The following is a 12,059-nucleotide window of genomic DNA, read 5'->3' as shown; positions in this document are numbered from 1 at the left end:
AGTGTGGTAACAATTCACACTGGCTGTCATTATAGAGTCCCTCAAACCAGGGTAGCTACCCATGTCAGTGCAGAAAGAAAAATCAGAGATGCCTAAAAAAAAAGTTTACTTTAACTTCAAATAGATTATTCTACATTGATGGCATGCATATTTAAACTGCTTTCTGGGAGACCTTGTGTATGGTTTTATTCTTCAATCTTAATCTAAATTTCTCCAAATAAACGTAAAATTCAAGTCACATAGAATATTTGCATAGATCCTCATTAAGCAACCTTCTATCTTCCACTACATTTAGAAAACAAAAGCATTTATCATTTCCTTCTAGTTACATTTTGATGCTGTTACAATCAATTAAGAAAGAGAAAACTCCCCTGGGAATCTGACTCTTAGATCTACAGGAAACAACACTTTGTACCTGTAGCTCTCAAACCTGGTTATGTCTGTCTCCCGGGAGCCTTTAAAACAATACCTTCCCCTGACCCCACCACATACTAATTAAATCAGAATTTCTGGGGTTGGGATTTGCAGATAATTATTTTTAAAAGGACCTCAGATGGTTTTAGCACGTTTAAGATAAGCACCACTAGAAATATAATATACATACAAATCACCCAGGGAACTGTTTAAACTGCAGGTTGTAATTCAGGAGTTCTGCAGTGGGAACTAAAAATCTGAATTTATATCATGTTTCCAGATAATGTGTATGTTGCTGATTTATGAACCCATTGTTCAGTAACCAGAATCTAGATTAGAACTTCCTTAGGTTAATGTCAGCATTTTCTAGGGAGCTTTTAAAAATCCCTGTGACTGTGACACACACCTCAGACTCCTTACATCAAAATCTCAATGGGTTCAATTTAGTCTTCAGTAGTTTCTAAAGTGTCTCAGGCTATTTAAATGTGCAGGAAACGCTGAGAACCCCACTAATCTACGTGTTCTCATCACCAACTATTACTCATCCAGTCTCCCCTCACCTTTCTCCTTGGCTTAATGACATGAAAAATCCCCCATTAAACAAGTCTTAAAAATGTTGATTCCTCCCTCTGCAGCATCCTCATGTCAAGTACTGTGTTTTGTTCATTCAGTTGCTGAAATACCTGTTGATACTCATCCTCTCTCCTTTGCAATAGTCAGAACATATTTAAGACCTTTATTACCCTGTGTCTACAATGGTCTACATTTATTTCTAATAATTTCTATCTAACTCAAATTATTTAAAAACCCATTTAATATATTTTATACAATGTTGCCAAATTAATCTCTAACTTGCCACACAAATAGCATTCACTTTCTGGTTTAGATTTTTCATGCTGTCCTTTTGTCTATAAAATTTAAGCAAAACCCCTCAAAAGTACATTCAATATACTTCAAATTCTGATTTTACTTAATTTTCTCTTCAGCTTTCAGTCTTAACTCTCATTATCTATGGAGTTTTCCCACGGTTCTTACTTGTGTTTTTGTCACCTATAATCTGTTCCTCAAACACAACCTTTACTTTTTTGTGTATGTCAACTACTTAACCACATCTCTACAACCTCAAGACATTCAGTCATAAAATCTACTTTTAAATCCTCTCATAAAATACCAAAAAAATGAGAAGGCCCCAACATGCGCCCCCATATTTAGTGTATTCTGCTTGTAGAAAAACTATGTTATATTTATACTTAACATTTCCCTAGTCTCTTTCCCAAATTTCTCTAGACCATAAAATCCAGGAACACAGAGACAGGTCTTGATAATGCACCCCCAGAAAACCATGCCCAAAAAACATGATCAATATCACCCCATTAAATTCAATTAAAAGGAAAATAAATTCTCAATGAATATTTACTAAATGGAAATGTATAAATGTTTTCTTTTTTAGTAACTATTTTATGAAGATGTGATATATAAAGATGTGATTTCCCTCTTTAAATTTATAGTATACAATATTAAAATAGGCAAAACAAATACCCATAAAGATAGTTGATTCCCCAAGGAAACGAGTTTCACAGTGAAACTGAATGCTCTGAAACTGCCATGAGTGCAATGGTACACAGTATTTGACATAGAAGAGGTTCCCAAAAAAATAGATTCTCAGAGTCCAAAGAGAGATATTCTCTTGTTCTATACAGGTTTTCAAGAGAAATCTTAGGGTTTGAAAAACCTGTGAGAAAAAATGAAACAGGCATGTTAGAGGACAAAGTCTGCCTGAAGGTGGTGGAGAGGAAACGCAAATGACAGGCTGGGTGGAGACTAAGGAAACTGCTTTGGCTGTGCCAGTGTGTGGTGTTTATTGAATGGTTTGAAATTGACAATATCTAGTAAACAAATATTTAGAAAAAAATTTAATTAATTACTTTCATGTTGAAGAAGATACAATCAATTAAAATATTTCTAATACTGTATAATCAGCAGCAAGAAGACGGTTGAAAAACAACTACATTTTTACTACTTACCAAAATAATTCAGTACTTGTCTAGAGTAAAACATAATTTGTTTATTGGTTGCAGGATTCCTTGCATAGCTATTCTAGAGTGAAATAATAAAGAAAAATTCTGATTTTGCAATTAAATAAAACTTTAAGTATAATAGCTTTAGATTTAGTGTATATATAATAATAACTATATTCTTATTTTAAATAATGGGATTATGTTATAAACATAATTTATTGCTGTAATATCAAAACAAATATGGTAGTGGTATATACATCTATTAACTGCTACAAAATACATCAGTCCAGTTTTATAGCTACAAAGTCTTATAAAATTTTCTAATTCCTTGAGTCATAATTTGCCATTGTTTGATACTCTTTAGCGCTTACATCTTATGCTGTAATTCATAAGTGCCACATTACTAGTGTCTCTATCACCAAGTATTTTTTGAATGTTTACTATGCTTTAAGTTCCATGGGTTCTTAAAATGTTCTCTCTCATGGCACTTCACTTAATCCTGTTATTTTCAAATCTTTTCTTTCCATAGTATCCTACTGTGAGGCTATCTAGAAGAGGCAGATATTGCCCAGAACAGCAGAGAGCAATTTCAATTTGTTTTTGAGTTCTCAAGCTTTATTTCTAAATTTCATGCAAAATTTAACACAAATCCTACAACAGATTAATTTTTAATATAAAATGCTGCTCTAAGTTATTTATGTTTAGGTAAAAATGTGCAATGCAATAAAATATGCCATACTTAAACCTGATAAATACTACCACTAAGGGAAAGTTTCTTCATCTAACTCTGGAAGTAATAGTTTTAACCCCATCACACCTAAGCAACCTAATTATATGCATGCAGCATTCTTTTGTTTTTAAATAAGTATGGCATAAAGTTTGCACCATGGAACACATTGCCTTTTAAATACCATGTATACCAATAGATATTTCTGCCTTCAAGAACTTTAAAATTTATGACAAGATATAAGACACAAATAATAAAAGCAACATTCCATAAGTATTTTACACAACAAATAATATAGCATTTAAGGTTGGATAAGATCAAACTTTAAAAAAGATAATAATCAGGAAAATCTTCATGAAAAGGTAGCATTTAGAGTGGTCATTACCTTAAATAATAGATAAGGTCTTGGCAAATAGCTAGGAAAACAAGAGAGTCTGAAAAGAAGAAAACAGCTGAGCGAAGGGAGAAAGAAATATATGAGGTCCTTTTCAGTAATAAAAAATTGAATTTGCCATAAAAAAATACTTCTGATAGATGGAACTAAGATTGAGAAAAAAGACTAGGGTCACACTATGGGAGACTGTGTGTGTTAATACTAAGGAATTTGTACATTTCTACACAGTGAAATGTTTTTTGAATGTTTTAAATTTGGAGTGACAGAATAAAAATGGTTCTTTACAAAGTTACTTCAGTGATGAAATGTGGGATATTAGGGAAGCCATTCAAAAATTTCAGAGCTATAATCTACATATTATGCTTTTGTCAGTATAGTATGACTTAAGAAAATTAACAGAAATGACAGGACGCATAGTTTTTAATGTTTTCAGGTACCTTTTAACTATAAGATCAGTTTGATCAACATTTCCTTCAGAATGTACCAGAACATACATAAACTCAAAATTGGAGAAGTGCTAAGAAAAATCAGCATTTCTGCTTGGGTAATGACTAAGTCATTCAGATTGACCTTCCAACTGAGAAAAACTTAAAAAACTATAAAAATTTTTTAAAATATTAAACAACTAACAAGATTGTGCTGTATTATAAAATCTGTTCCTAAGGCAAGAAAATCCAGTGAAATGAGCTGTGGCATTTATGTAACATTTTTTAAATGATGAATTCAATACTGCAGATTCCATACTATGGTAGAGATGACTAAGGGGCCTATGAACTAAGCAGAGGTTTCCAGAGATTCACAGGAGTAGGACAAAAGCAAATGTAGTTTAAGTGCTATGGATTGAGACTCTAGCAAACCTGCCCTGATCTGTGTAGGCTTACATCTGAGGACTAAAGGAAAAGTGACACCAGCCCATGAAAGGACTGTGGCCCAGCTTTGAATCATCTCAGTTCCTGACTGTATATATGGTCTGTATATCAGGGTACCCTCAGTCTTATGAGAAAAATGTGAGACAATGTGATCTTGTCTCAAGTCACTTCTCTAATTTTTCATGCTGCACATTTTTTATAATTCAAAATTTGCATCTGTAACTTAACCAAAAATATTAAGACATAGGTGGTAACAAGAGCACATCACTCAAAAACAAGGAAATTATAAAAGACGATGTAAACATTTCATGGGGCATTTAAATAATAAAGAAACAAGACAGATTTTTTACTATTACTGTGCCAATGCATTCTAGAAAATAAAATTTTAAAAAAATGAAAATTTCCAAAGACAACTAGTAATCATAAAAAATATTCAAGTGGATTCTAGAATAAATAATACAAAAGCTAAAACAAATAATTCAACACATAGTTTTAGTAGCAGATAGATCCATCGAAGAGAGAATTACTGACTTAGAAAATAGGTAAAAAGATCCAGAATAAAAAAGAAGATATAAGAAATTTATAATTAGCTCTGTAGCTATAAAGGACAAATGTCTAAAATACATGTAATTTCAGTTTCAGAAATAGAAAAAGGGAAAAATCTATATTTAAATAGTAATGAGTTTTTTTCCCTAAAACTGATGAAATATATAGAGCTGAAGATTCAAAGAGCACAACAAATCTCAAACCAGAAGATACACTCATACAGGTTTTACTAAAACTGTTGAAACCAAAAGACAAAAAATCTTAAAAGGTAAAGATAAAGAAGATTGTGATAATAAGACACAGCTCAAAAGAAGCCATAAAAACCATAAATCATTGAAATTATATTTGTATAGTGAGGAAAGACTATCTGTTGACCCATAACTCTATATCTTTGAAAGTATTTTCCCAAAATAAAATTGAGTATCTTATTTTAAACAACCAACAATAGAAATAAGTACATGGATAAATGAATTTAAAAGATAATCAGGAAAACTTCAAAACAGACTGGATATTTTATAATATTAAGCAATTACCATTTATTACCTTAAATATGATAGGAATAGTGGTTACATTTTTTTTAAAAAATCCTTGAATACATTGAAGTACATATTGGATCTTTTTGCTAACTTCTAAATTGATTTAATGTGCTCCCTGGTGAAATTAATTAATACAGTTTATCAGATGAAAAAGTATTACAAGATCCACTTCCCTTTTCTAAGGGGTTGTTTATTTACCCACTTACCAATAATTACATGATGCTTGATATTACCAGGAACTATGTTAGAAGTTATATGTTAAAAATAAATGCAATAGTTCCTTTCTTCCTAGAAATTGCATTTCATTTGTGGGGACAGAAAGATAAGCAAAGCATTATATCACAGTATAAAAATATGAAACAAATTGACTAATGTCAGGTCAATAATTATTGAATAAAGAATTATTATAAACATATATACAACATGTTATTGGAATAATGCTAAGAATCATTTAATCAGGAAAAAAACTAAAAAGAGGAAAGCATAAGCTAACAACCCTATATAACTGCATGAATTCAAAAACATTTAGATCATATCACAAATGTTAGTGCTACAAGGGACCCCAGAAGATCCTCTGGACATTTCTATTCCACTTCCTCAAAGAATCCAGCCAAATTAGCATGTAAACTGAAAAGAAATTCCACACTCAGTGAAACTAAAAAACAGGAAAAACTGCAAGTCAAATCTATGAAAAGTAGCTGTTAAATATAATTAGTGTCAGATAAAATTGAACAGAAGGTACATAAAACATTGGCAAAACCTACAGATTTCCTTACGTGAATACAGTTGACCTTTGGACAATATGGGTTTGAACTGTGGATCCATTTATATATGGGTTTTTCCAATCAATATTGTAAATGAATTTTCTCTTTCTTATAATTTATTAATAACATTTTCTAGCTACTTTAGAAATGTAGCTACATTTAGCTACATTTTGTAGCTACTTTATTGTAAGAATATAATACATCATACAGATAACACACAAGGTATGTGTTGATCAACTGTTTATATTATCAGTAAGCCTCTGGTCAAGAGCAGTCTATTAATAGTGAAGGTCTGAAACAGTCAGGAGTTGTATATGGATTTTTGACTACATGGGGTGAGAGGGGTCAGTGTCTCTTAAGCCCTGTATTGTTCAAGAGTCAAATATATATAAAATGCATACAGTCTGAAAGGTCCTAATCAATGGTTCCACGCTTGGAATAGGACATTTTGGTAGCATGAGGGCTATAGAAGCACATGTCAGCCTGTGTCACATAACATCATGGCAAGGTAGGTGGCCTGAGTAAGGAAACTTGAGGACACTCTTTGTGTGCTCATACAGTATGTTAGCACAGAAGTATGGAGGACAGTTGGCAGGTGGCAATCAGGTTTAAACCAGAAAAAGGGATGTGATAATGTACCATAATTATAAATCATCACATATAAAAAAAGAACTTTAAAATACTAAGTTCACTGCTAGTCATAAAGAATTGTTATTCTCAATAAAGAGAGAAAGGGATGCCACTAAATATTCTATTGATAATTGATGATTAATATCCAGGACAGAAAATACAGTAGAGATGGTAAAAGTTAGTAACAGTTGGCCCTGCATTAATATTACTGGTTAGTATGGGTGGACTGCACCAGAACTACACACAGGGGTCCAATAATCATACCAGTATTTTATCTCTTTATCTAGAACATTTGCCTTCTTCTATAGTATCTTTAGTGATGGGCAAAATCTTCCTCTTGTTGGCACAGATGGCTACAGATTTATTATTCAAAATCTCTGCAGTACCTCATTCCCCATGATTCCAGTAATTATTGAAGGACTGAATTTCATTCTATCTTGGTTCATGTCCCTTTTTAAATAAATTACTGTGGCTAATAAGATGTGATTATCTTTTATGGTCAAAAAGAGCTATACCTAGAGCTAAAGGTTAGAGTCAACCTCACCTGAACCATGAAGACTGAGAACAGGACAGGTTAATTTCCAAAGGAGGAACATCCACAATCTATTAGCTATAGCAAATAAAAGGGCACTAGACAAACAAAAAACAACAATGTCCCTTCACACTATTTCTTAGAAAAACTTTAGGTGATTAAGTCAATTTAATAAAAAAGAAATAAATAAAGCCTGTTGAATGAAATAGTAATGAGTGTTGAAGATAACAACCACCAAAAAAAATTGTATCTAACTGTATATTAAGAATTGTGGGAATTATATTTACAGAAGATTCATGTTATAAATCCTAATGATGTAAAAATGATAGTATAGCAAAATTAAAAGAAGTAGTGAGGAGATAAGGACCAAATTAGAAAAAAATGAAGAAATATAAATATACTGATCTGACCATCTTTCACTGTAGTGTACTAATAGATTAAAATGGGAAATCAAATTCATTTCAGAAAATATATATGACTTTCTGTGATTAATCAAGCATTTATCTGAAATGTTAGAAAAAATAAATTTAAAAAAGCAGAGATAATTTAATTGTTTAAAAAGACAGTAATAAATTAGAAAATGAAATAATAAGTCAGAAAACAAAAATGGTAAACTTTTTTGGGAAAAAAATCTACCAGTGAACCTAAAAAAGAGAGAATGCAAAAGAAACAAGTATGCTAATTTAAAAAAATAGGTACACTGGAAAATAAAGGAATATAAAACAAACAATGGTTGAAATATATTCATTAGACTAAAAATCTGGATAACCAGATTTTTAAGGAAAATATAAATTGCTTAAAATGACCCCCAAAATAATTTATAAATAAATAAATAAATAAACTGATAACCTCTGCACAGGAAAGCAAGAAAATATTTAACAACATTTTAATTTCAACCATTCTTATACATACATATTTATTTCTAAGATATGATCAGAGAAATTTACTATCATGGTTTACTCAAAAGATATGCATACAGAAATGCATCTGGAAACATTGTGTGTAATATCTAAAATTCAAAATGAATATTGAATATAAATATTCATCTCTAGGGACTAGGTATGATAACTTATTATATATCCATACAAAGTAAATCTAGCAGTTAAATATTAATAGGTAGTGAGATGGACAAATCTCCTATCACAGTATTCAATACAAAAGTTCAACTGAAAAATATGTTAAGGGAGATATGCATCCCTTTGTTGTATTATATATACTTTATACCTGGCATATATGAGGTATGTCAAGAAAAAAATCCAGCATTATTAATATAATGAGAATAGTTTGCTTGACACTGATGTAACCTGGCAGTCAAGGAGAGTAGACTGGAATGTACATGCATGAACAATGATGACACTACTGTACTACCAGTGGGGGTGGTAGATGCTGTTGAGTAATCAAGTGTACTATGTGGCTGTCACATTCAAAATGACTGAGTGAGTAGAGTAATAAATCTGCATCAAATTTTGTGTTAATCTTGAACATTCCTCTGTGGAAACTAGTTGGATGAATTGGAAGGTCACATCTATTGGCAACTAGTGATTGGCAGCTTCATCACAACAACACATGCCTGCTCATGTATCGCATCTCCTGCAGAAACATCAAATCACCCAGGTGACTCAGTCACCTTACAGCCTAGAGTTGATGCCCTGCAACTTATGGCTTTTCCCAAAACTAAAATTACCTTTGAAAGGAAACAGTTTACAGACCATTGATGAGATTCAGGAAAATACAATAGGGCAGCTGATGGTGATTGGGAGAACTGTGTGAGGTCCCAGGGTGCTTGTTTTGAAGGAGGCTGAGGCATCATTGCCCTGTGTACAATGTTTCTTGTATCTTCTTCAATAAATGTCTATATTTTTCCTATTAAATGCCTAGATACCTTCTGGATGGACCTCTTATATTTAGATTTTTACTTTATAGTCCTATAATAAGTATAGTCATATATGCAAATTTATGTATGGGGACTTTCTGAAAAACACAAACAGACCCATCAGTGGTAGTTTATGACTATTACCACTAGTCAGTAGAGAGGGACAAGGTATTTACAAAGTGCAAAATTTCACTTTTCACTGCATCTTGTTCTGTAATATTTTAATTTATATTGTTTTCTTTTTAAATAATAATAAAAATGAGTATGTTCTCTGCTTGAGATATGAGACAACTGAGAATCTGGAAGAAAATTCCCGAATTTCTTTCTAAGCCTCAAGAAGAAAATTAATTGTACATTTGTGTCATCTTTTTTTTTTTCAGGTAAACACTTCTTGGAAGATAAAAAAGGACAAAATACTATAAGAGTTTCTACATTTTTAAGATAGTATTTTAATGAATCTGGTTTTATATGTAACATCACAAACACACCTTTTTAAAAAACTAGTTCATTATGTATAATGTTTTGTGCTAGATATATAAAAAAAAGCACCTTAAGGTGTTTGCTCTCAGTTAGATTTAGAATACAGGATAATGGTTTTAAACTGTACAATGTAAACTGTAAGTGCCAAATGAATAAAGAATTGCCCTAAATACTATTATACCCATTTAGTTTAATTTTAAACTCTAAAACTTCAGAATCTTCAAATTTCTTCCCCTTCTCACCCACCCACCAAAGGTTTGATTATACTAATAAATCTATCTTCATTTTATTAATTGTATTAAATATCAATTAATTTGCATCATAATATGAAATGAATTATTTTTCCTCATCTGACCAACTAACTACCCATGTGTCCTCATGTGGAATCCTAGAAACAGGGATTATTTCTTAGAATCTTTACATACATGGAATCATTCCCTTTTGTTATGTAAGTGAAGAATTCTTTTAGCCTAACCTGTGAGTGTTTGATCCAGACATGAAATGCAACTGTTAAGGCATAGGCAATGATCCTGAAATATCCAGAATGATAACAATGTAAAGTAGATTTGTTTATTTCTAAAAAGTGCAAAACTTCTTCATGAAAATGTTTAGCTGCAAAACAGAGTGCTATTGCTGTTTTTTGGCTTAAGGTTTTGTGGGAAAGGCAAGAGGGTAGTTAGTTTTCCCCACACATCTAAGAGAGATACATAATTGAATTCTAAAGCCCACAATAAAGCCTGGAATAAAGTAATAAACACTGCCATACAATGAGGTACATCTTTCATGATAGCCTTCAGTGTCTTATCATTTTTAGAACTAATTATCTGTTTGAAATACACATTTTTCATCTTTGTTTTAAAAATGAGAACAGAGTCAGCTTTTTGAGCTCCAGCCAGATGCTGATTTTATAACCTTAGCTATGTAGGCTAACTGCTAACAGCTCAGGATCTGAGACTTTCAAAGTTATTTTTAGGACATATCAGTTAATGAGCAGGTACAAACTGAAACATAAATGAGCAGCAGGGCAGAGGCAGCCAAATGTCAGGGAGAGTCTCAGATGGTAGGACAAACTGTAATTATTCAATCCAGTTATGGACAGTGGTGAATAAGAATGAACCACTGCCAACTGCTATCCAGTCAAAGGTTTAATTTTTATGCATATAAATAGAAAATGCATAGAAAACATGAACAAACACACAGTGTGTGTCAAAGTAACTTACTCCTGCTGTCTTTCATGCAAACAGAAAACATAGTTTCCTTTCCTTTTCTGGAGCTTCCCCCCATACTACCATATTAGTTATAATACTTGCATTATAGCTCTAATGAATATTACATCTTTGTTTTATACTAGCTTATTTGTAATGACAAGGCTTTGTGTAACCCTTGAACATGCTGCAAAAGGTTCCAAGAAATCAGCACAGTCATAATTCACTCCCTCCACTATCATCACACCCCCAACCTTAGGCCTCACCTCCACCAAGGATTAATACTCGGTGTGAGGAAAAGGCTGATATACATCCATTCATTTTCATTGAAGGAATTCTATCAGGTTACCAACATGTAGAGAATGACTAAATCTGTAGAAAGAAAAACAATTTTGCCAAAGATATGGCATTGTTGAACATGAAACATTTAGCTGCCACTCATTTAGTTTTCAGTGCAGAGTGTAATAACGAGGAAGGAGCCAAAAATCAAGGCTTGGATAAGCTAATTTTATTAGGTTTTCAGGCACACCTTTTTGTACTTTATTGCTTATAAATTATTTACCTAGAAAAATAGTACTGACCCAAAACATTTTTCTTAAAAAGTTGTTCTTGTCATTATAAAAAATGTTTATTAAAATTATGTTCCTCAAATAATCCACCTTCAGAAGGAAACTTGTTACATGCATTATATTTCTCTTTTGCTTTTTGTTTGCCAAGCAACCACTATCAGTGTTCTTTTTAAATTTTTTTATTTATGTTTTAGAGAGGGAAGGGAGGGAGAGAGAGAGAGAGAAACATCAATGTGCGGTTGCTGGGGGTCATGGCCTGCAACCCAGGCATGTACCCTGACTGGGAATCGAACCTGCAATGCTTTGGTTCGCAGTCTGCACTCAATCCACTGAGCTACGCCAGCCAAGGTACTATGAGTGTTCTTAATGACACTCTATTGTTGACAAAAAATGGACCATATACTAAAGCTGACAAGCTCAGGGGAGGCCTGTATTGCAGGCTCTACAAAACCAGAAACCAAAAGGAACCACATGATCTGAACATAAAAATTCCTAACCAAAA

This window comes from Phyllostomus hastatus, unplaced genomic scaffold, assembly GCF_019186645.2.
Source record: "Phyllostomus hastatus isolate PE091 unplaced genomic scaffold, TTU_PhHast_1.1 phas_contig_254, whole genome shotgun sequence".
NCBI classification, from domain to species: Eukaryota; Metazoa; Chordata; class Mammalia; order Chiroptera; family Phyllostomidae; genus Phyllostomus; species Phyllostomus hastatus.
The sequence above is the reverse complement of the archived record's forward strand: the minus strand, read 5'-3'. Positions refer to the sequence as shown.